The sequence below is a fragment of the Zosterops lateralis genome, assembly GCF_965231275.1.
Source record: "Zosterops lateralis genome assembly, chromosome: 6".
NCBI classification, from domain to species: domain Eukaryota; kingdom Metazoa; phylum Chordata; class Aves; order Passeriformes; family Zosteropidae; genus Zosterops; species Zosterops lateralis.
The window spans coordinates 11,129,426-11,154,719 of record NC_139761.1 but is presented as its reverse complement, the minus strand read 5'-3'; the positions used below and the strand labels follow the sequence as shown (position 1 = coordinate 11,154,719).

At 41.1% G+C, this 25,294-nt stretch overlaps 1 long non-coding RNA gene across 1 annotated transcript in view; it reads left to right on the top strand.

Annotated features, from left to right (window-relative positions):
• LOC310910802 overlaps positions 1 to 21,971 on the top strand; it is a 49,757-nt gene extending 27,786 nt beyond the window's left edge. Inside the window, exons 3-5 of the long non-coding RNA XR_014590401.1 lie at positions 19,191 to 19,359; positions 19,860 to 19,983; positions 20,414 to 21,971. This is a non-coding gene — a long non-coding RNA (uncharacterized lncRNA). The remainder of the gene's footprint in view (positions 1 to 19,190; positions 19,360 to 19,859; positions 19,984 to 20,413) is intronic.
• The last annotated feature ends 3,323 nt before the right edge of the window (positions 21,972 to 25,294 follow it).

The following is a 25,294-nucleotide window of genomic DNA, read 5'->3' as shown; positions in this document are numbered from 1 at the left end:
GAGGTCTTGTTCTTATTTATGCGGCATGAATACAAAATCAGAGAGGGTGGCAGAAACTTTCCACAGAAAGGTATGGTGCCTTGGCATGCTGAGGAAAATAGTAGAGCAGGAACAGCTTGTAAATAAGGGGGGAAGAGAAGGATTAAAGAAATTGAAATAACGGTATTCAAGTATTTCCTCAAAAAACAGGATGACTGCAGTCCTTTAAACCCAAAAACTCAGGGAGAAAACTACAGAGGAAAGCATCTCTTCTCCCTATGTTTGTTATATTGCTCGCTTAGACAAGCAAAATCCTTTTTTACCCCGTTGTCCTCAGCTCCTTTTTCACCCCGTTGCCCTCAGCTCCTGACACACATATGACCTCTGTCCTCCTTCCTTGCAAGCAGAGGCCACATGAGGAAGGTGGTTTTGTCACCTGGAGTTAATTTATTCCAGTCTCCGCTGTGCTGTGCTGCTGTGCTGGGGTGGAACCTTTTCAGATGTCGGGATGACAGGAGAAAGAAAAACGAAGCAGCAGAGTATGTGTGGCGGGTGGCCGAGTCATCCTATCACCACGTATTTGTGTAGTTTCTTTTAGTGCCATCCAATCTTTCCTTCTGTCCCTAAATGGCCTGTGTTGAAAATGTCCCTGCTTACAGTTGCTCAACTGGAATGAGGACAAATTGTTTGCAGTGGCCCCCTTCCAAATGCTTGTGCTGTAACTTTTGTCTTGACTAGTCTCTGGAGATATCTCTAGAGTGAGTTTCCTATGACTCGTTTGTGCTACCCCTAAGTCATGTCAGATTTTCTTCCTCTAGTCTTTCAACTTTGTAGCAGAAATCTCATTTAAAACACCCCCTTCACAGAAAAAGAGCAGGCAGAGGCTTAATGCTGTTATGTCACAAGTTCCCCAGGAAATTAAAAGCGAGGGGGTTGGGTCTCGAGGGTGCCCGAGGTTACAGAGGGGTTCTAGCGGGCAAGGAGACCCACAGGCACAAAAGGGATGGCCACATCAAGCAGCTCTGGGTTATTAAGTCCCAGTGGTGTTAGGACTGCATTGCTTTCCATGCTAAGGTATCAGCCACTTCTGTAGGTAGAAATGCCTCGCCCCTCAGCCCTCCAGGCTGCTTAAGTTCAGCACTGAAGGCGTGGTGAAGGTACTCTTCCCCCTCACACTCACATGTGAATTAGTCCAGGATGACACAGCATCAAAAAAAAAGTGGGTTAGCAAAGCCTGAAGAACTAAGCCAAGAAAGAAAGGGTTTGTAGTTCCAAAAACTATTCGATGAAGTTTTGCACGTAGACTCATTAATAGATATTGCAGAAGAAAAGGTTCATTCCTCCCCTGTTAGATGTGTGACCTGTTATAAATGTATATATATCTATAATATTTTGCAAGGATAACTGAATTCAAAGGCCATTGTCTGCTTAAATATTAGTTTTTCTTCAAGTGTACAATCTGCTTTTAGAAAAGAAGTACAGAGTTAATTCTATGAAATGGTCTCCTTCAACAAAACTAGGGCAGAAAACAAGGCCTGAGTAAAGCATCTTCCCTGTCCCTTTACATACATTGCAGGAGATGATCAGAGCATGCTTAGACTGAGAGAGACTGAAGCCAGGAGATGAGGCCGCCATGGTTCCTCACAGAGCCCCTTGGTGTACAAGGGCCATGATGGGGAGCAAATTGCAGGACCATCACCCCTTCCTGCCTCTTGGCTGGAAGTTCCCAGCCATCACACAGAGCTGCTGCTGGTTCCCAGGGGAGCTTTTGCCTGCTTAGATTTCTCAGGGTTTCCATTTCACCAAGGAGACCTCCTATGCATCCCCCTCAAATCAGCTCAGCACCTTTGTGTCATAGGAAATGGGAGTGTGGAATTAAAAAAAGAACAATGGAGCTTAGTGAAGGCATCCCATGGTTCCAGTCACAGAGTTGTTCACTCTACACATTGGGTGGTGCATCACATTGCAATGACATCTCCTGCTCTGTGACCATTTTCTGGTCTCCTGACTCAGCAGAGGTTATATTTATTGCAGATATATCCCTGTATCTCTGAGATAGCATTACCAGCTAGAAATGGACAGAGAACAGCCAGCCAAGGCATTCCAGACACTAGGGGTTGCTCAGTGTTATGAGGCTTAGCAAATACAAGGATTTTGTATGACTTTGCCATTATTCTGGGGATCTGAAATCTTTTATTCATTATTTTTTCTTTTTCTTTCCATTTCTGTTTTTTTTCTTTTTTAACACAACCAGTGTCATACCATGCCTCTGCCTCCCAGTTAGCCAGCCAAATGATTGCTTGCATTGCACCAAGATCTCACAAAACACTAAGACTATTTTGTTTTTCATTAGCACTAGAGGGGAAAAATAAACAAGCTGGGCTCATGGTTTATAATTTCATATGTAATTACCATTTTAAGACCACTCTTTGCAATACAAATTAGCTCACTGCCCTTTGTATCATCTCTGCAGTGCCTCAGAGCAAACGTAAGCCATCTCTTCTTTTGTCCATCTTGCAGCCAGATTCCAGTCTTGGATGTGCTGAAAACAGTGTGATGTACCTCTAAAAATGATCTGCTCTGCTTGCAAACACAGTGACCAATATTTGGAGCCATGCCTTGACATATTCACTATGTAGTTGAAAGAAAAACCTGTCCAGGCCAGTCTTTGGGTCCAATCCAGCTGGCAAACATTTTATAGCACAGCAAATTTTTGTAGAGTTACTCCTGGTTTGCTTTGTTTTCAGCATCTCAACACATCCATGGGAAGAGATCAGCCGATATCACGAAGGCATGATTGGTTTCTCCCATATAAGTAATAGGGAAGATGAGGAGCATATTGTCAATAAAATACAGACTTTATTTACAATTCAACTTCTAAAAGCTGTCATAAAGTAATGAATAGCAAAGAATAAGTCCAAAGCCATTCTACTCTGTTTTGGTTACTACTTTATGCTCCCAGAGCTCATATGTTCAAAGGGACAAAGCAGAGATGCCCAGAGGAGAGGAAGTCTCATTCTAAGAAGCCATAAAAAGAAATGCATGGCCACAGATCAGGGGATAATTTTATGTCTTATATGCTTGCTGTCCCTATGAAAAGCAGCTTTAAATTGTTGGTCTCCGTCTTGATTTTAGTGGAGGCTGAAGCAGATACCATAGTTTACAAAATAGTGGGTGGGCATGAATCCTGAAAAAGTAGATCAGTAACAAAATCTTGGTCACTGAGGCCAGAAGGACCCCTTGCCTACCCTTCTGTCTGTGGCAAGATTGATCTAATTATTCTATAACTGTTCCTGCAGATGGGTGTCTGGCCTCAAATAACTCCAATACAGTGATTGTCCAACGGCTCTTGGCAGCTTCTCCAACTGCCAAACAGTTCTTCTACAGTTTTGCCTAATATTTAACCTAAAACTTCCCTTCTGCTTCAGCCAATTATTATTTGTCCCATCTTTGTTGACTAATGAGAATAATTGATCCTTGTCCTCTTTATAACATTCCTTTATGTCTCTCGTTATTATGTTCCCCACACTCTACTTTTGCCTTTAGGCTAAAGGTGCCAAGTTATCTTAACCTTTCCTCTTAGATCTGAATGCCAGACTTCTTACCATCTTTCTTCCACTCTAAATTCTTCAATTTGTCCACATTTTTTCATACAGAATTGAATGCAGTTACTCCAGTTATGATTTAACCAGTGCCAAGCAGAGCGCAATAATTACTTCAGTAACCTTACTGACCCCATCTAATAACAAAGGCAAAATGCAGCATGTAATTAAAATCTAAAAAAATAACTATTTTTAAAAGCTAATTGCCTTAACAATCAGAACATTCTACAGCTCAGAGAACACACACTAAAGAATTTAAAGGTTATTGTTCATTCAAAAAACATATTTTTCAATTATATTCCGAATATTATATTTTGAGCTAGGTTCAGTTTTACTCCTATTAGGAACGGTCTGCACTGCATCTCTCACACTCCCTCATCATCTTTCTGTTTCCTGCAGATTTAACTCCTAGAAGCTCCATGGGGTCCTGTCTATAGTAGGGATGTTCACTAAGGATTTCCCACTGTTTTGAGACCTTTTCCAGCTTCACCAGTATGGCACAGCAGAGAACTCCCACTCACGCTTTTGATCTTTTAGGCTATTACTATGTCTTCCAGCTTCACTAATGTCAGTGGAGCAGAGCCAACAGTGAGGCATTTTTAGAAAGCTTCCTTTACAAGGACAAAATATTCATCTCCTTTGCCAAGTCCATGGTGCCCTACCTTGAATCCCCTTCTCTCTGTGGTCTGGCTGGTTTTCTTTTAAAGGGCCTTCTGTCTTCTTCACATCATCATCATCATACATTCCTATCACAGTCTGTAACTGCACATACTCCTGCCTTTTAGTGGATATCTCTTCAGGAATAGAAATCCTTGTTACAACCAGCACAAATGATTCAACACTACTGTCAGTCTGCTGACAACAGCCATTCTTGGAAAATGGTTACATGAATTTCTGGTATCCCTAAAAATAAACAAAATTGGCTCCATTAACAGGAATGGCAAATTCAGACTGCAAACTCTCTTGACTGAGCCAATGCATTTAATTAAATTGGTTTTCTATTATGCTGATAAGCAGATATATGACCACTGTTAGTAGATGTAATAGTTTCTATTCTTGTTGCCTCATAGCACCTTAATTAAATCACAATTGTTCTGTTGAAAAACATGTCTGTGAACACCTCCAGATAGACAACACAGGAAAATTCCTAGCAATCTAAAAATCAGGAGTGTGATACTGCATGGTAGACAGGACAAAAAGGAATAAGACTAAAATTGCAGTAGGGAAGATTCAGATTTGACTTAGGAAAAACACAACTGTGAATCATTGGAATATATCATCTGGGCACTGGAATAGATCATCTTGATTTTCCTGTACTGTGTTATCTTCTAGTACCAGTTAAATGAACAGCTGACAGGAATGACCCAGGCATAGTTGGTCCTACTTTGTTACACACAGATCATTGAGGTTCTTTTGAGGACCCTTTCACCTCTGTTTTTCTATGGTTGTATTTCACTTTAAATTTCAAAAAAATGAAGTAAACTCCTGATCTCATTTACACACATCCAAGCCTCTCGTATTCTATAAAATCTGTGCATTTACAAATGAGGTCAGAATTTGGCTTCCAATAATAACACACTGTAACACGCCAGCAATTCCTCCATAACATGGAAAAGAGCAAAGTACCTTGTTGTATAGATCTCGTCCCTTAACCAGCACATACAAGGCAAAATAATCACTGCTTTTTATAGCTAGACCTCATCCAAGCACTTATGTAAGACCCTCTCATACAGCTAAGTCAAGTAACATCTCCACACATTTCCACCTGGAGAAGAGACAGCTTTGGAGGTCTGGATGAAATCAAACAGAAATATCATATGCAAATGTATAGTGTACAACCAGGCATTGGTTGGAGTCCTGGCAAACAGGAATTTTAAAGACCTTGTATGTTTGCATGGCTTTTGGTATTTAGGTATTTTCTTCCTTCTTTGTTTATTACAGTGTTCTGGATAGGGATTAAATTTTATAGCTCAGTATTTGGGTTTTTTCCATTTACCTTGAAATAAGATTTGCACTCATTTTTGTAGCAAGATTAAAAAGTGCCAAGTGGTCTTTTAAACAATCCTCAGTGCTTTCAAAGGAGTTGTTCATGGCCTCTTACACACAAGTATGTCCCTGGATCCACATCAGGAACTGATCCTGTCCCATACAAATAAAGATTTACCCTCTTTGTCCAGAAGCAAAAAAGCACTCCTGCTTAAAACATGCCAGTACACAAAATCCCCATTGTATTTCACCAGTAAATTCTACAATAAGACTCAATTTAAAGCCTGTTTCGGTTGGTTAAAGGTTTGCCATCGACTCAGTGAGGTCCAGGACAGGCCCTTAAAGGCCCTTTCCATAAGGACAGGAAAGCCTCCATACACACTACAGCTCTTAGGGAAATCACTGAGGTCAGCAGAGGCTGACTGACTTCAGCAGATCACTGAGGTCAGCAGATGCTCAGTGGGAAAAGAATTTTGTGCTGATCCAAAGCTATCAGAGAAATAGCAAGGTGGGAAGACTGAAGAGAGTGAGTCCTCCCCACATGTCATTCACCTGCAGGCTGCTGGGTCTGCAGCAGCTGGAAAAGCCAACCAGAAATGTTCTTTGGAAGTGACTGAAGAGGTCAGCACTCCCACATTGTGTAGGAATGACTCCATGATGTGGTTTTTTTAGTTTTAAAATAAATTTAAGATTCCATCCCCTAATTCACACAAAAGCTAAGAAAATAAGGCAGTTTTTTAATTATGTACAAATCATTATAAAAATAAGTAAATATTTTCCTTGGCAAGAAAATATCAAATACCTCATCCTTGTAACGTGCTAGTTTTGTATTTACACAGCATAAAGTGTCCCACATTACCATAATATGGTAGTAGCATGAAAATTTTTTATCTGCCATGTCTTAAACAAAGCTTGAGTTACTGTCTGCAGTGCCCTTAAGCTAAATGTCATAGTCTTCACAAGATTGAAACAAAACACAGAGAGCAGCGAGCAGTAACCACATTAAGGTTTAATGCTTATAAACACAGCAGGTTTAACACTTGGCAAGCCAAAATTCCCCTCTGACCTGAAGACATGCAGATCATGACCTGAGAATTAAGCGCTCCGTTAAGCAGTCAAGCTGTCTCCCTAAGGAAAAGACAAAAATAGCCAAAGACTAGATGAGCCATTGGGTTGGCATATGTCAGGTGAGACCAGGCCCAAATCAGAAACGACCTGTAGCCATGTGGGGCCAAGCCTGACCCAGCCCAGCCTTTCTAGGCAGGGCTTCCTAAGAAGAAGGATTTTCAGAGGTTCTCAACAGCCATTGTCCCCACTGACCCGCAGAGAAGAGGAGCACTTAAGCTATCATGCAACACCAGTCTCAACAAAAGGCTTCCGGTATTAGCTGCAGGGAGGGAGACAAAGTGAAATTACTTTCCCCTGTGTTTTCCTAACCATGAAGGTGCCCCCTTGCTTGCCCTGTCACTTTTCAAGGACTTCTCCTAAAAAAAAGTGCCACAGTCTTGAAAAGCTTGGGGAAAGAAGAGGAAAGGGAAGGAAGTAGGGAAAGTAAAACACAAAATAAAGGTTTTGAACTAAATGCTTAAAGATACATAGGTCAACTTTTGTTTGAAAAAATAAAAAGGAAAAAAAGGTCTGCAAGGCAGAGAAGTTGATTTGGAAAGATGAAGGTCAGCAGAGAAACAGCTCCAAACATCAGAGATGAAGAGGAGGAATGCACAACAAGAGGGGAGTGTTAAACAGCTGCCTGGGGGAGCTTAAAAGGGATGTTCAGCATGCTCAAAACACTAATTTTGCCATAGTAGATCTGCTTGTGCCAAATTCCCACACAGAAAAATCTCAGGGACATAAGGCTGACCCCGGTATCATGGTTTTACTTCTCTTGCTTTCTTCACTGCAAGCTGTGTTTAGCTTGTAAATACACAATTGTTCTATTCTCAAGTATTTATTGCATTCCTTACAAGATATTTTTGAGAGTTGATCAATATTAAGCTTATCCATGAAGTTACTATACAATTCCTACAGGATTAAAATTTGACATTTTTCCATTTGTTGGTAAATTGCCAAATGCTGTTACAAGTAACACTCAATTGTAATAAACTTTTATTTAGGGTCCTAAGGTGCTCATTACAGAGAGATGTGTATATATATGTATGTGTGTGTGTATGTTAAATTAGGCAATAAAAGAATCCCATGATGCATAAGACCTAATCAAAAGGCAGAATTTCCAATGTGAAGGGAATGTTGTTATTTCAACTTTCATTTCCACCCAAAAACAGGCCAAGAACTCAAAATATCAATGAAATTAATTGGTGGAGCACAAATAGCAGAATAGTTTAGGTTTAAAAATGTCTATAGACAAAATGCTGCCTCTTCCAATTGAAAATATAATTGTCCCAAGCTGAAAAGTCTTGGAATATGATCCTCTTCTCACCTGGCTAGAAATCAAGACTATTCTGCTAGAAATCCATGAAGTTACATTGGTGGAAACCTTCACATGGGCAATAAAAAATACACAGAATTACAAGCATTTGATAAAGCCAAGTGCTTTGGAAAGCTTTACGCTTTCAAGCTTCAGGGCATAAAGTAACCCAGGAATCAGAAGGAAATTTCATGGCTTATCCCCATGGCTGTGATAGTGGAGGCCAGGCACTCACACGGCCTCACAAGGACTGTGGGGAGCATGTCTGCTCAGCAGAAATACAGCAACACCCATATTCTCTTCTGTTTAGCAAATGCTGGGATTATGGCACACACTGGACACGGGCTAGTGAATGCGACCTGTGAATGGCAGGGTCCAAACTGTCTGCTGGGCTTCACAGGCAGCTGAGAGACAACAGGAGGAGGCAGCAGCCGGCCCTGCAGTGGGAAACACTGGCTGTCAGAAGCAGCCAGGCAAGATCTGGCAATGCACTCCTGAATAAAGTGGAGACAAGCTGTCTGCCCAGCTCTCTGAATGCAGAAGTTTTGGACCCGTGAGCAAAGACTCTCTTCAGACATTTGACTCCTCTCCAGAGTTCAGGAAATTAGAATTTAGATATATTCATTGTGAGGGATACAAGGTGTCACGCCATTCTGCTACCAAGTGCTCCTTTTACTGAAGACAGCTCAAAACTACTCTTCCTATCTGGGCCTTTCCTGCTTGTTTTTTCTAATAAGATTCTCTCAAAAGGCCACAGCCCTCAGGCCACAAGGTAATCTTTATCCATCTGCTTAATTTTTCTGAGAAACCTGGTACCAACCCTTGTTGAAAAGTGTGAGTTTGTTGAAAAAAATACATGGACATTCTCACACAAAGCTCGTTCTGCAGGGGACCTTGGGAAAGATATCTTATCTGTATCACCAGAAAGTCAATACCAGCAAAATTGCCAGCTGACTTCTGATGTAAAAAGCAGAAATTGAAGATGAATGCTACTGCCATGTCTTTTAAGAGTGAGGACAAGTGTGTAACATTTGCACCACCAGCTCTGAAGGTGGCCCCTGTGTCTGGAGCAGCAAAGTTACAGTGATGGGAAGCTGTGGCTTCAAGGTTAGCATGCAATAAATACTTTAAACATCAGAAAGTTCAGAGCTGAGCATCCAAATTCAGGATGTTCATTTGTCCCAAATCTAGTCACTTGACCCTCTGAACATGACTACAGCTGCTGCTTGTAGAGGATTGTTAGAATAAGAGAGAAGAGCCTTTAAAGCACCTCATCTGCAGGCACTCATTGGTTGTTCATAATTTTTAAAAGTTGAAATCACCATTTGGTTGTGTGCAACGTGGTAGTGCTCTAAGACTACACCACAAGGTAAAAGAAAAGACTTGAGGAAATTAATGTCCCAACTTTAAATTTGAGACTTTTAGATGTATTCAAAGAAGCTAAAAACCCAATTGTAAAAGAAGAAAAATCAGCTTTTCCAGAGAAACTATTATCACAGTCCAAAAAAGAATGCAGAATACCCTGAACCAAGAGTTTTATAGATAACTTCAGAACTAAGCTGAAAAAACAGGTTGATTTGTCTGCAGCCATTTATATTTAGCTGGGGGTAAATCGCTCCAAAGACAAATTCAGTCACCACTTGAGTGAGAGAATGCAAAGGAAGGGTCAGTCAAAAAGCTTCCTGTAGAGAGACCTGCATTGTTCATTCCTGACTCAAACCTCCCAAATCAACTCCATTCTACAGTCTTCTCTAGCCTCCACAGTGATTTCGTAAAGTCAAGCACAATGGAAGTGCAACAAAACCAAGCTTCAAGTCATTGAACTCTCACATAAAAATAGGGACAGATTTTTCCACATGATTTTATCAAAATTTTTTCAAGTCTTGGGCTAGGGCGTTGGCCATCAGATCGTTTCTCCTGCCCACATTAGTAAACAGCATCCATTTCAGAATTATTGAGAATGCTGGAAAATCTGATATTAATGCAGTAGCTTGTGATCAGGGCAAAAAGAAAAAAATATATATATAACTTCAGAAATCAGCTGGATGGATCCAAAATTCAAGGTGAAATTCAAGACAACTGTATTTACTGGAGAAAAAAGGAAAGCCTGACCTAATCTCTCACCCAAAATCCAACCACAGTGCCTGGGCTCAACAGAGTCAGGTTCTTTTCCCATAATATCAAAACCACAACTAGAAATAGTCAAAAGAAGCAACTGTCAAAAAAAGCCACTCATTTAATTAAGTTTCCAGTACGGCTCTGATCAAAGTGACAGTTACACTTCAACAAAGTCTTTTGATCTTGTTGATGCTCAGCTGAATGGAATCATCACATCTTCAGAGCTGTGCCCAAAGAGAACATAAATTCTGACTGCTTGTTGCTGAAAAGATTGTTTGCTATTTTTATTCTGGTTGGTTTTTAGTTTAAGAAAAAAGTTGAATTCTCTCTGTCAAAATCAACAGAAGAATTGCTTAAAGGTATGGCAAAATACACATTCACTTAATGGAATACATACAAGAGTCTTTACAATAACTTGATGAATTCCAGAAGTGGACTCAATACTACACAGAAAAGTCAATCATGCTGGTAGATATATTAAGCTAAAAATGCAGAACTGATTCAGAGGAAGATTTCAAGAAATAAAAAAAAACTCACCAAAAACACAAAAGAAGAGCAAATATGAGCAAAATGTGCATGGAGAAAATGGTGATAACATTAGAGAAGGAATGCAACACAAACCCGCAATGGGTTAGGAAAAATCACAATTAGTCTTGCAGTTTTGCATGCTGAAGTGTCTCAGCCTGCAGGTCCTGAGCCATGATGTACAAACCACCACTGGCCAGCACATCTTTGATGGCAGCCTGCTGTCAACTGTCTGAGCATTATCTTTCTTGTCCCAGGTGTTACATCATACTGAAGATGCTGTTAATGGATGTCAGACTAAACCAAGTCATAGCTATAGAGGCACTTACAGAACTGCACATGAGAAATTAATCAGATCAAAGGGAAGAGAGTAAACATTTATCTCACTCTCTCTCCATATGGAGATGCAGAGTATTCAATGTAAAAAAATAGATTCTTCTGTCTGTTAAAAAATTTGAACCAGATAAACTGTAGACCAAACGATGGCTGATACATCAGTCAATATAGCATTAAAAAGGGTTCACAAAGGAAAAAAAGTAGTTTTGATTCCTGACTTAAAGAAATTCCTGGCAAGGGAAGTAACTATGCTCAACCCCCAAATAACCAAACACCCATCCACTGCATGTGGAAATTATTCTGCCATCATTTTACTACTCCAGCAGAGGTGGTGCATGGCCTTTCGGAGATTTGGCTCTTTTTGAAGGCTGTTATTTTAAACATTTAATACTGAGAGCTGCATGGAGATGGCAATTATGGAATTAGAGTGCAGTGTGGAGAATGTCACTTTGAAATCGTTTAGCTCAGTTCATTTCCTTTTCAAGAGCAATAGAAAGCAGATGGAGCAGGGAGGGCCAACATGCCACAGAACTCCCCAGGCCTTGGCCAGCACTCTCTTCCTCAGGTCTTACAGAGGGGTCACCAAATCCTCATGGAGTTATTATTCTTTAGGAGCACCACATGCTAGAACTCTGCCAGGATCCTGGTCTTTGGAGTAAGTTGCCTCAATCCTAGGTTTGTGTTCAGTATCAAATATTAGACCTAAATTGCTAACAAGATGAACAGGGACACAAGGCTCACACCAGAAGAGCAGTGCAGGGGAGCCAGAGAGAGGCCAGTGGAACACAGCAGGAAAATGAAGTGCTATGGAAAAGAGAGGCCTCCAAATAGAGGGAAAGAGGCCTCCAAAGAGTTGTCCAATATGAAGGAAAGGCTGTTACCAAAAGAAAGCATTGCCATATGCAGCAAGAGTTGGACAAGAAATTGTAATCTTGACTTGCAGCAAAGACACACTGAGGTCAGGACAACGAAAATAAATGAAGTGCAAGGTGCAAGGGGAGTGAAGCTTTGAAGCCTCAGTGTGTAGTTCATACTGCATCACTGGAGGTGGCGGGGAGGAGTTACAGGATTTTCTCTCAGGGAGCATCTAGTTAAGTGTGATCTTTACTCGGAGCAAGGGGATGACTTCCAGGGATACTGTCCTGCACAACATCTCTTGGATAACTTAATAAAGTCTGTTATAGCTTATTCTTTGTGTTTCTTATACAGAGAAAGAGGGATTCCCCAGAGGAGAATAATGTACAATAAGAGAAACAGATTCAAGTGCTAGAGTTGCAGTAGAATCTAACAGAGACTTAGGAAGTCCAAATCCATTCCCTGTTAATGTAACAGGACAGATCTTCCTCTCTCAGTGTCAGTAATGCAGAGAGCCCATGTCTGGCCAGGGTTACTTCCACCAAGCAGGAACTGGAGTGAGCCCCAGGCTCTGAACCACCTCATGCACAGCTCCAGCTAGACCCACTCATCCCATGTGTGTTCCACAGCACAGCAAGCACACTTAAGGTGGGCTGTGCTCCAAGCTTTCTGGTATCCATTGTCCAATGTGCAGGCAGCAGCAGCAGCAGCATCACTCCCCCTTGCTTCACCTCTACTGAACAAGCTGCTTGTGCTCATCCATACAGCCCTTGCTACTATTTCCCGTCTATAAGAGGATCTGCATTGTTAAAAACAGTCCATTGTGTCAGGTGGACAGACTTGTTCAGGTGGACCTCAAGGCATAGACAGGACATGCCAAAGATGAGGGCAGCAATCCCAGACGGATGGCAGACATGGGACACAGTGTTATCCTCTCTTCATGTCAGTCTCTTCATGCTCACAGGAGGTGTCCATTTTCCCTGGAAGAGTTTGTGCTGTGCATCTAGGATTACCCTTGATGGAGGCAACACTTCTGTATTCATCAGACCAACTTCAGGGCTTCCTGCAGCTCCCCTTCTAGAAACTTGCAGTGAAAGAGAAATCTGCAGTTGCCTTAGAGAGTTTTGCCATTCAAAGTTCTAACCAATATTAGAAGTCATGGGAGCAATTGTGATAGTGGTCTCTGAGATTAGCTAGTTGGTCTGCTCGTGCAATGTGTCCACTGAAAATACATTGAAGGCTGGTACAGGTTCTTTCCCTATGTGCACTCTCCAGATACCCAAACAAACTAATAAAATTCCTTAGTATCCTCCAAAAATACCCCAGCAAAGAGATTTTCTCTCTTCCCCTTTCTAAGCCCTAAACAGGAGTCTCAGAGATAACTGGCAACTACACTAGACACCTGCAAAAGAGCAGCTATTTGAAACACTGTTCTGTGCCGTGGGAGCTAAGGTTTTCATCCTACCTCAGATATTGGCAACAGAACACTTTTCAGCACCTGGGCAAAGTCTACTGACAATCTCCTACAGAGATTCAGGCACTGTATCAATACAAGTATGGGTCTGGCTGCCTGCAAGCTCCCAGCAGAGCATGTGATCAGCTACTTGACCTCACCATGACAAATCTGGGGCGACAGGCTGGACAGGTCATTGCAGCCTCTTGCATAACCCATTCCAGGCCACCAGTAAGCCACCCATAAGCCAGGTCACCAAGAAATCATTCTGGCAGTGTCTGTCTTTTGCTCCTCTGTCTTTCCTCCCCACATGCCCTTCAGAGACAGTGTCTCTTTCCAGCTCCACTGCCAATCACACAGAATGTACAGAGGTTTCTTTCCATTTCTGTTCCAACCACCAGGAGCTTCAGTCTCTGTCCAGACCAGAGAGGTAGCCCTAAGGCTACCAAATATACTTGTATGTCTCCTAAGCCAACACCATGGCTATTGCTCCCTCATTCCTTTTCTGCCTACTCATCTTCTTCTTTGAAGTGTGTCTCCATGTTCTCCCTCTCTTTTTTTAACTGTCACTATAAAGAGACCTGATGGCCCACCACCCTGCAGAGAGGTCCAACTCACAACTCGCTGTGGGTATCTCTACAGCTTGATGCTGTTGCACACCAGCTACAGTGACAAAATCATAGAATCATAGAACTGCTTAGGTTGGAAAAGAATTTTTAGATCATCAAGTCCCACTATTAATGCAGCACTGCAAAGTCCACCATGGTCTCACCAGTGCTGAGTACAGGGAGGTGATCACTGCTCTGGTCCTGCTGGTCACTTAATTCCTGATAGAAGCCAGGATGCCACTGACCCTCTTGGCCACTTGGGCACACTCTGGCTCAAGTTCAGATATCAATCAGCACCATCAGGTCCTTTTTCACTGGGCGACTTGCTGGAGTGGTAGGGACACTGATAACACCATGGCAGTATCACCACAGTGTCAGTGAGAGCTGGCAGCCTCCTTTCTAGGAACACACTTCCAGGGCTGCATCTTCTCCCCCACCTGATATTAAGGGGTCTCCACCTGGATGTCTCCATGCATCAGGCCTGAATCTTTACTGGCCTCAGATATTTTTCCTACAGGCAAAAATCCTGGTGTGAATCTTCTTACTTTTGAGCACACACCTGTTTACTTTAGGTCTGTCATTGGTGAAGGTTTCAGTATGGCCAGGGCAGCAACCCTTCCCCAGAGGAAAGGTGCCACCTCATTGCTCTGGGACTGCACAGTGCTTACCACAGCCCCAAGATCCCAGAGGTGCTCCATGCAATGCCAGAGCACACAGCTCTGCAGAAACCCTGACTGTGGAGCAAGAAGGCTCTCAGGGTGTGACTGGATGGGAATGGCTGGCAGAGGGAGAGAGGGGAAGGTGTCTCCCAGTAAGCTGGGGCTGGAAAAGTGCGAGCTGAGAGACAGGACTGCTGGACAGGGAGTAGATGCATTGGGCTAAAATCATCTCAGTCAAATAAACTCCCTCTCTGCCTGTGGTGGTAGCTTATTCCCACCTGTCCTGCCTCTCCAGGGGCTGGAACACATGGGAGATCATGTACTGTCTCACACATCATTTTCAGCAGCCACTGAGAATAACCTATGTTGGGTGCAAGAAGCCAAACTAGGCATTTCCTTCCTCATTGTGCTTCTGAAGAGGTTTCAAGAGACAATGCTCCTTTTGCATTTTGTTTTAAGGGAATCAGTTCATTCAAAGGGGAGTCCAAAAGCAATTTGACTAAAGAACATATGGCATAAGCTGTCAGTGTAGTTTCACCCTCCCTTCACTGCCTCATCAAAATTAACATAACCTTCTGGATGAGGAGGAATGGTTAAATCTTTAAAAAGAGGCAGGACGGTGTTTGAACTCTAAGCAAAATATTAAAAATCTTTATTCAAATACATTAATATTTATTAAGAGGCGCAGACAATAATTACATGGTATTTACACTGAGTTATTTAAACAGGAACAGAGTGCTTGGCAAATTAACATATAGAACAATAGTGCTCTCGTAGTTCAAACGATAATAACACCTAATAGGATTTCCCTATCCCTAATTCTGCTGAATCCAAGTAAGACTGATTTAAAAGTTGTCAACGTGCAGGAGGTGGCTTCTGAGACAACAAAAGACATTTCTGCGCTCTGAAAAACAACCTTTGAGGACGTGACAACACATGAAAAATTCCTTCAGCTGCGCCTCTGCTCAGCACGGTCTGGGCGAGCTGAGGCTGCCCTAGCGGCAGGTTTGTCACATCTTGCTTCATTTCCATATGCAGTGCGCTCCCGTGGCTCTCTTGGCGGCTTCCTCTCAGCAGGCGCTGCACCCCACTGCAGCAGCACACGCGGGGCGAGCTCCTGGGCTGGAGAACTGGCGGAGAACAGGAGGCGCTGTCAGGAGGAGGCACCGGGAGAAGTGCCCTGCCCGGGGCGGCTCCCGGAGACCTCCAGGACACACTGCGGGGTTTGGGGCGTGCGGGGAGGACAGAGAGCTACGGGCAAGAGAAAAGTAAGGGAGAAGTGAGGAAACAACTCAGCCAGCAGAGACACAGCTCAGCCATGTCTCCTGAAAATTCCTCAGAAAATTAGAAAACCAGGAAGATAAGCACATACTCTGGCAGGGACATGCATGTGTGAGGGGCATGTACATATGTATCCTCACATGTAGCACATGTACCCTCACATGTAGCACATGTACCCTCCCCACAGGTACATACAAAGATGGGGGAGGGCTAAAGTGTGTGAGCGCTTGTCTGAACAGCGATAACCTCCTGCTTCCATTCTACTGCCACATCAAAAATAAAAGTGGTGCTGGAATATATGGGTCTGGGACCAGCATAACAGGGAATCTGCACAGGCAACAGCAACTCTTTATGTTTAAAGAAGATGGAGAGGGATGAAAGTCTAGAAACACAGCAGAAAACAGCACTGAGCAGTTTTCAGTGAAATCCACACTCATGTAAAATTCCAGCATCTTGGGCTAAACACCTTTGTTAGAAGTGATTGAATCCCTAACAGCTGTGGCAAAATGCCTTCATTTGCAAGTGTTACTGGTGAATATGCAAAATTATGTTGCTATTATTGCTATTTTTAGCAGCACTCATAGCACTAGCTGCTTTCCAAACAGATTACTCTCCAGTGAGCTTGCTACAACTGTTGTGTGCACGTGGATGTTAAATTATTTTCTTCTGTAGTACAAGTTGCTCACTGTAGGCTTCAAAGTTCAAAGAGCTCCATGGTGGGTGAAACTGGAGTTAAACAACCCAAAGACTATAATTTCATGAGGGATATAAGAGCAATTTTCTCCCTGCAAGCATTTATCCTCTGGACAATAAGATTTTTAATGTTGAAAAGCATGTTTGATTTTAAATTCATACCTAAATTCATAAGAAAACACTGTGGTACTCTATGTTTGAACTAACAATTTTATTTTCTTTTATCACTGCTACAATTTTTGTGGACAATATAATCATCAAATACTTCTGTGAATAAAAAATAATAAGTGAAAGCTTAGAGATTTAGAGAATAATATTTCAGGAATTTTGCCTCAAATAACCAGGGTTTCTTTTTTTTCTTTTTTTTTTTTTTCCTTTTTTTGTGCACTTGTATGCATGAGGAAAAACAGTGGTGTTCTGTCAAATAAAAAGAAACATCTTTCTCATTAGGACTGTGTTTATCACGCTTTCAAATGTTCTGCAAACCAATGCCCCTATTTGTCACTATAATTCAATATAATAAAAGCTGTCAAAACTGCTCACTTTGCTCACTAGAGACAAATTTGCTGAAGTTTTGCAGCATGAGCCAAATAACACAGCACCAGATCCTCCAGCTTTTATTTCACTTTGCTCTAGGCACTATTCTTACTGGTTTCTATGCAATTTTTGCTCAAGTAAGGGCTGAAAGTTTCAGGGTTTGAACATGAGACTTTTTTAGAAATAAACAGCACAGAAATCCCATTTACAAAGAACACTGGGTGACTGGAATGGTGCTGCTTCTGAGCTTTATCTCTGAAATGTCAAGCCTATTTCCTTCAGATTATTGCAAAATACAGACTAACTACACCCTTGAAATTCTCTCAAGGTCCATGAGGTCACTCTCAGGATTAAACTGCCTGACCTTTTTTTATACAAAGTCCAGAGTACTGCATTTTGGTGCCTACTACCCTTTCAGAGATGATAGTCTGTTCCACTAAAAACAAAGGTTATAGATCTCTTCCCTCATGGGAAGAGGTTTGATGAAGCAACTCCCAGTTATCACCTTGTCCTGAGACTCCAGGACCACACTGTGTCCTTCTGGCAATAGACAAAACAGACAAAGTTATCACTCAAGGACAGCCTTGAGTAGTGGCTACATTTTCCATGGCTTTAAAAAACATGTTTTGATGCATTAAATAAAGAAAACACGTTAAGATCTATGTGTTGGGAATAGGTAGAGTGGCAAGTCACTAGAAAAGCAGCCAGGACAGTGGTTAGGACAGAAGATTAGATCCAGCTGCTCTTTTTAGACTTCACCACACTATTGACTTATCCTGAGATTTGGAGAAGACTTTTATGGTAAAATCTATAAACTGGAGTCCTTCACCTCACTCTTTTGAACTGTCTTTCTGCATCTGTGCCGACCACAGCTGTTTAACATGTCAAAACACTTTCACAGGCTCAGATAAAAGCTGCGAAATATTAACAGCTGTAGTGGCCAGCCAGCGCATTTTTATCTCTTTTTGAACATGTGCCCAAAGACCATTTGATGAAGATGTGTTCTACACCTGTAAAGAAATAGATTTCTACCTAGACACGGGGGGCCTAGTAAGACCAGAGAACATGAAAAACAGGATGATATCTACTGATGACTACAGCTCCTCTACCTGAATCCTTTATTGCAGCTGCACGGACAGACCCCTCCCTGAGTTTTTACTCCAGCCATTATTCCTAACTTGGCATCCAGAAGTCAGCCTTGGCTTCCAACCTGAATAAAAAAAAAAAAAAAAAAAAAAAGGGAGATAGTTAAGCTAACACACACTAGCCTCCCTTAAGCATTCAGGGTATTGTGCATGTGATAAAGGATTGGATAAAACAGTGGCAAAAGTCTGCTATCTTACAAGGCTCAGGAAAATAATCCACAAAGACAATTCAACAAAGTCCTCTTTGTTCCTGAATAGAACCAACAAAATGAAAGGAATCTGGTGGAAGAGAGAATGCAAGAAAGAGGTCTGCTGCAGGGAGCAAGTACAGACAGAATCGCTCTCTGCCGGCTCCTCTGACAGAGCAAGTGCATGATTATCACATGAGCCTCACAAAGACTGGAATTAAAGGGGCTGACTCGGCTGTCACATCGCTTAAGCTGCACTGAGGTCAAAGGAGTTCGGACTAACCAAGGTCAGCAACACACAGCCTGGGAAGTAGGGGTCTCTTTTTCAAAGCAACAATTGTTTAGATTGATAAAAATAGATACCTAGAGCCCATGATGTCTTATAAAGCCGTCCCTTTACACCAGGTTCCCACAAAGTGCTGAATATAATCAATAGCACTCTGAAAAGAACAGAACCACAATGAAGGCAGTCAGGTGGTCACTAGGAACAAGTGTAAAGGGCAGCACACACAAGGGAAGTCACCATCTGTGCTAACCCCTAAAAGACCAAGGGAAAAAATAAGTCTGAAACACTGGCACACAAGTATGATAGAATCCAAATGCAAACAGGTGTCAATAGCATGACCATAGGGGAGTCTGCTATTTGCAGGTAGCCACATGTCTTCTGTATATTATTTCATGAATCATGTCCCCAACAGAGACTTCTCTTTGCTGATTTCCAGTGATGCCAGGGCTACTGATAAATGTCTCTGTGCTAAAAATAGTACCTATTCTCTCTCATGCCCTCTGTCCCCTTTCAGCCTCCACTTCATATGAATCAGCTCCAAGAGAGGGGCACTGACCTCATCTCACCAGGAATATCAAACATCTCCACAGCTTTGATGAACCTTTTGATGAGAGTGGAAAAAAGGAGAAATGTACACATCAGCTGTGTAATCAAGTGCTGGATGGGTCTGGATGCATCCTAAGGTTTAAAAGCAAAACCGATACACATCTCCTTTGGTATGCAAGCACAGAAAAGCACTCTTTGTTTTTCTGTGGTTTTGTGGGGAGGGGTTTCTGGAGGCTTCAGTAGTATTTGGATGGGATCCACAGAAAAATCTGTTAATTTTGTCATAGACATAAAACTGTATCATCTTTGTCATTATCATCACTTTCCAGATAAAACCAAGATCAGGATATTAGTGGGTTTGTTGCTCCACAACGTGGATTGAATAATTGTTTCTGCCCAACAAACTCATACTGAAATTTGAATCCAAATTTTTGAATCAGGATTTTCTATCTTGACATTATTTGTGGTAACATACCAGATTTTTAATATATTTTTTACAAATAAAATCTATGTCCCCCTCATTCCTCTAGCCGTAGCATTGGGGCATCCTGGTAAAAAAATAGATCTATTGTGACACTGATAGAGTGAACAGAGCCAGGTTTTCAAGCATCATTCTGCCACATCTCTTTGTGGACAGGGAACTTGTAAAAAAAATCCTGAGAGCAAGACAAAGCAAAGAGGGCAACCTGCGACCCCCAGGTGATCTTCACAGATGTGCTCAAGCTGATAGTGCAGATGAACCTGAGAAAACAAGTCCTTGGGTAAGCTCCTTTACAACCTGACTGTTAATGGCCATGTGTCTACTTGTCCTTGAGGAAAGAGCCTCTGTTGTGGTTTATCAAACACAGAAGAATTCCCAGTGTCCTCAGGAAGGTCTGGGGCAAAAGCTAAACTGATAACTCCAAATACACTATTTGTGCTTCATCATTTGATGGACTTTAAACTGGAAATGCTGTTCTATGTCCAGTGCTGTAACAGCAGAAAACTGCAGGTCTTTTTAATTTCTGTTGTTTTAATCCAATTCTACTGCATATTTTCTGTTCTGTTGCAAAGCTTTAGGCACTGCTGGTGCTCTGCCCCCTCGGTCAGAATCACCTTGCAGAAGGAGATGCCAATGCCAGTTGTTAAGTTGTTTGTGTACGTGTTGAGGCCAGGTGGAGGACAACTGTCTCCACTGATGCTACCTTACAGGATCCTGGAGGAAGCAACACAAAGTGATTCCACAGAGGGAAATCTGGCACCTACAATGCTTGTGAAGGGAGAGAGTAAATCCTCAGATCATGGAATTTGGGCTTTTTGATACAGATGGAATCCAGATTGATGAGATGATGAGAAGCAAGCACTCCAATCATGTACAGCCTGGGCAAGGTGAGGGGCTTGTTCTTAGGGACCTGGAAGTATTTACTCCTGATCTGCTGGACACTGAGGAGTCTGCAATCCACCAAACAGTAGCATTCTCTGTTGAGCATTCTCCACTGAAAACGGTTTTCTCTGTAAGGAAGTTTATTCTTATATCTCCAAAGTGATGGGAAGTAATGCCAATTTCTCTTTCTGCATGTTGTCACCAGCTCCTCAACTCAGCATGTCTTGCTGGTAACTTATCCTTCCATTGCAATAAAGCAGCCTTGGTCTTTCACACCATGTTAAAGAAAATAGCCAGCAGAGTACTTAAACCAGGCTTGGCTTGACTGAAGATTTCAGTTGAGTTCAGCAGTAAAAGGAAACCTTATTAGTACTACTTCCCCACAGCTAGCTTTGCTCAATGCCTAGTGTTAAGATAAATTATGTTCTTCAGTGTGTAGGATGAAATAAGAGTTGCTATCACAGCAGGATGAGTTTCTCAAATATTACTTACATTAGACAGCAATCCTTGTTCCTACAGAAGGAAAAAATTTGAAAATAGATAACCAAGCTTGTCTTGGAGATCTATCACTTGGGGCTGTAATCCATGATCTGTGTAGACTCAGTGCAAAGTATATCATTTTGTCTAACAGCCTTTAACAGGGACTTTGACAGAACTATTATTATCTTCTGAATGATATATAAACAAATTCAGTTCTTCAACTTCATCTCCAGTAATCTCTGTTCATTGTTCTTTTATTGCAAATATTCCTTGGCATGGTTTAAGAACTACTGAAGTATTTAATAGCTGTTTAAAAGTAACAGCTATTACTACTTAGACTAGACATAAACAGAGGAAAACTAAACAGGTCATTACCCTTGCAAGTAAGGTGTGTATGAAGAAGGATTTAAGAGAAATTAAATTATAAATCCAGTTACTTCATTATTCTCTGTGTTTTAAGTGAGAAAGCAGAATGGGTTTGCAACAGTAAGTACAGGGTAAGACTGTTCTAATACAAATATGAAGGTAATGTTAGAGAGAATTTGCCAGTTGCTTAGCCCTTGCAGAACCACTTTTGGGACTGCTTAGGTTGAGATTCTTGGCTCTACATCTCAAATGCAATCAACATTTTGCTTGTAATTCTTGGTCACTAAAGGGTATATGCCAGTTGTGAACAAGAATGTATTTTCCATTCAGGTGGAGAAAGTAGGGGGAAAGGTATAAGATGGAGTGTCTCATTTCCCTTGAGATCTATCCAAGACCTTAAAAAATCCATGGAAATCTTTCTGTTGAGTTCACCATGCTCTGGATCATATCCTTACAAAACTCATTTTATTGTCAAGTCCATTCCTTCTTCCCCATTCTGTTGCTCAATTTGCTCTCTACTGTTGGGAACTTTTTTGCAAATATTAATAAATCTGTATAATCTTTGGCCTTTAGCTGAGTCTCAATTCCATGGCACACTCTTGCACTGTATGCGTGACTGCATGGTTGAGGGTTGCTCTGGAAATTACTCATAAAAATTAATTGCCTGGTAATACCACAATTGTCAATATGTGTAGGTTGCAGCATTCCCCCTGTGGGCTGTTGTAGCAGATCATAAAACTTCATTTCCAGGAAAGTTTCAAAACTTTTATTTTCTGGGGAGCATTAATTGTCGGAGTCCAGATGACCTGTCCCATTTCTCCATTAACTTCATCTTTTTTTTCTCTCATCAGACATGGTAATTTGAAGGCAACTGGCAAGAGATCACATGTCAAGCTCCTCATTTTATGCCCTGGTTTCATATCAGTGTCAGCTGAAGTGTCTAAAAGCAGCCAGACTCATAAGTCTAATCCCCAAACAAATGTTTGTGTGTGACCATTTCCCCATTGTTAAACATTTGTACCAAAGCTGATTTACAAGTCTGACACTTACACAGACATATGCTCTGGCATTCTGCAGGCTTCCTGAGGCTCATGCCCTCCAGCACTGCTTGTTGACCTCCCCTTCAAACTCAGGACATTGATGGATCGTCACAATGGACAAACCACTCTGGACCTACATGGTCGTAAAAACTCAAGTCATGTCCCTGTTGGAGTTTACAGCAATGCGTTCTTTCGCTGAGAAATTATATTCTCTTGAGACCAAACCTTTTGCAGGTACCTAGCAGTCCTTATGAAGTTCTTACCTGGGGAAGATTCTCATGCCTAGGATGAAATACACCAAAGAGCAAGAAAGCTTCCACCCCTCCTAGATAACCATCCTATGACCAAGACATTGACTGGTGGCACAGGAGTCCAGATTTTAAGTTTCTGTTTTGCAAGATGTCAGAATCCTGTATTCCAGGCAAGCTTCCTGGCCACCAAAATATTCTTGTATTCTGTCTCTCCTGTTGGACCTGTTTCTCTTTGTAAAAATAAATAACCATTAATTGAACAAGGGCTTGAACTTAGGCTGCCCATTGGGCTATTGCATTGCTCTTTCCCCAGGTTAGTGAATAGGTAACTGCTTGTATGAAGTTAGCAAGTTGCAGAACAACAGAAGTAGCTGAGGGGTCCCAAAAACGCAAGGAAAAAAAGGAAAACCACTTGGAAAAGTCATTTAGTAGAGTATGAATCACCTGTTTTTCAGTCCTTAACCTGAATGAGGAAGAAGAAGGACTAGTAGCTTTTCTAGGAGAGGCTTTGTCCAATCATCTGAAAGATCATAGTTCCATCAAATTTTGAAAAGAACTAATATTCAAGTCATACTTTTTTCCTTTCTGAAGTAAAAAAAAAACCTTTTAGCTAATTGATACTCTAACAAACCCCTTGCATTAGAATGAAGGTGCTGCATATCTTTAGCATCACAAAACCTTGAGTCTTAAAGTTTCTGGAACCTCTGCCCCAGACATGAAAAAAGACCTCACTGTTCCAGTTCCAAGTGATTTCTTCACCTAACACTCTTCCCAGCTTTGCTGACATTTTTCAAATGAAGGTTTAAGTCTATTACTTACACTTACACTATTTTCACATGACAAATATGAGTTTGTCATATTTAGTCATATAGAAAGATGACTGAAAGCAATAGGGGAATTCATTGATTGGTGTAACATTGCCATAAAAGATCATATAAAAGGTAAGACAAGGACTGGAGAGGTTGATTTCTAATCTTCTTACCTCAGTGCTGGATAATCTACTATAATAACTTTAATATTTACATTTGATGGTCAAAAATATTTATTTTCAAGCATCTCTTTGATAAGGAACTTAGATTAAGTTCTTTGATTAGGAACTAAAACCCACATTTTAGTCAGATGCACCTCTTTATAAGCATATCAACAAATTGGTATTTCTGTAGACGTAAGAGTCTGCTTTTTCTTTAATGTCATATAATTGTTTTCATAAGCACTTGCATAAAATCAGTTAAGAGTTAACCAACTAAAATATACAAATATGCGGGAGGTTTTATGAAGAACTACAACTTCAAAAGGAGTTGGTTTAGGGGTCATGACCCCATTTTTTGCAATAACTTATGCATCACAAACTTACGTAATTGGCAGCAGATAACATATCACACTCTCAGTTTTATGTCCTTGGTTAGACAACAGTGTCAATTGAAGTATTTGCTAACTGCAGAACAAATGGAGCCTCATAGATGAAAATGTTTTCATTCTAAAATTGATGTTTGTAGCAAAACATCCCCTCTTCATTGTTCCTTTTTAACATTACTAAATTCAGTATCAGAAATGGATGGGGGTATACACATAATTTTGGACAAAGAAAAAATATTTCTGAATAGTATTTTTCCTAGAAAAATGGAAATACCTGAGAAAGGAAAGTATACATTTTTCTAAATAAAATATCGTCAGCACAAAAGAACACACACAAAGTGGCCTTGGATCTCTAAATATTTCTTATTTTTAGAGCATGAATCTGCTTTACAATAAGTTATTGGGAAATGAATGACCTGGATTTTAAAACATTTTAGTAGGGTAGGTTTGTTTGTGTTTTCCTTTTCCCAGAGATTGCATTAAACAGCAGCCAAGAGGCAAGTCTAGATTGCTTCTCTATGTTGAAACTGGACACCTGTACCATCCACTTAAAAGGCCCCTCCTCTTGGGACACTGGAATCTTCACCAGCCACAGCAGAAAATGCATACAGCAAAAAATATTATACAGAAGGGAGGCATTTAAAAGAAACCTTAGTAACTTAAGGTCTTAATATCTATTTAAATTCAATGGTAGAGATGCCAAAATTTATTGAGTCTCTTTTTGAGTGATCTGAGGCTTAGGAGTAGGATTTGTTTGGGGTTTGGCTCTGAAAAGTGTATTTTGTGGGGTGCAGTTCTCTTTCAAGACACTTCTTTCTCAACAGTGATCATATTGATACACACAATATCGAACATAATTCTCAAAACTGTAGAGAGGAAGAGAATGGTGGCAATTTTATTAATGTGAAGTTTTCCACTTGACTGAATTACAAATTAACATTGGGAAACAATTATATGCCATCAGTTTAGTACAGCATTTGTGATTATTTCTCATCTGAACCTGAATTTAAGCTGACCTGAAGAAAACACAATATATGTTTTGAAATCTAGCTCACAGTGGATTATCACCTATGATGTATATTATTCAGTAGACAAGATTTTTGTGTCAACTTTGTTAAAAACTTTTGGTATCTGGGAGAGTAAATTGCCTTAAATGAGAATCCATGATGTAGCTAAAATAACAGACAAGGAATAGAAAAAATTATAATGAATAGCA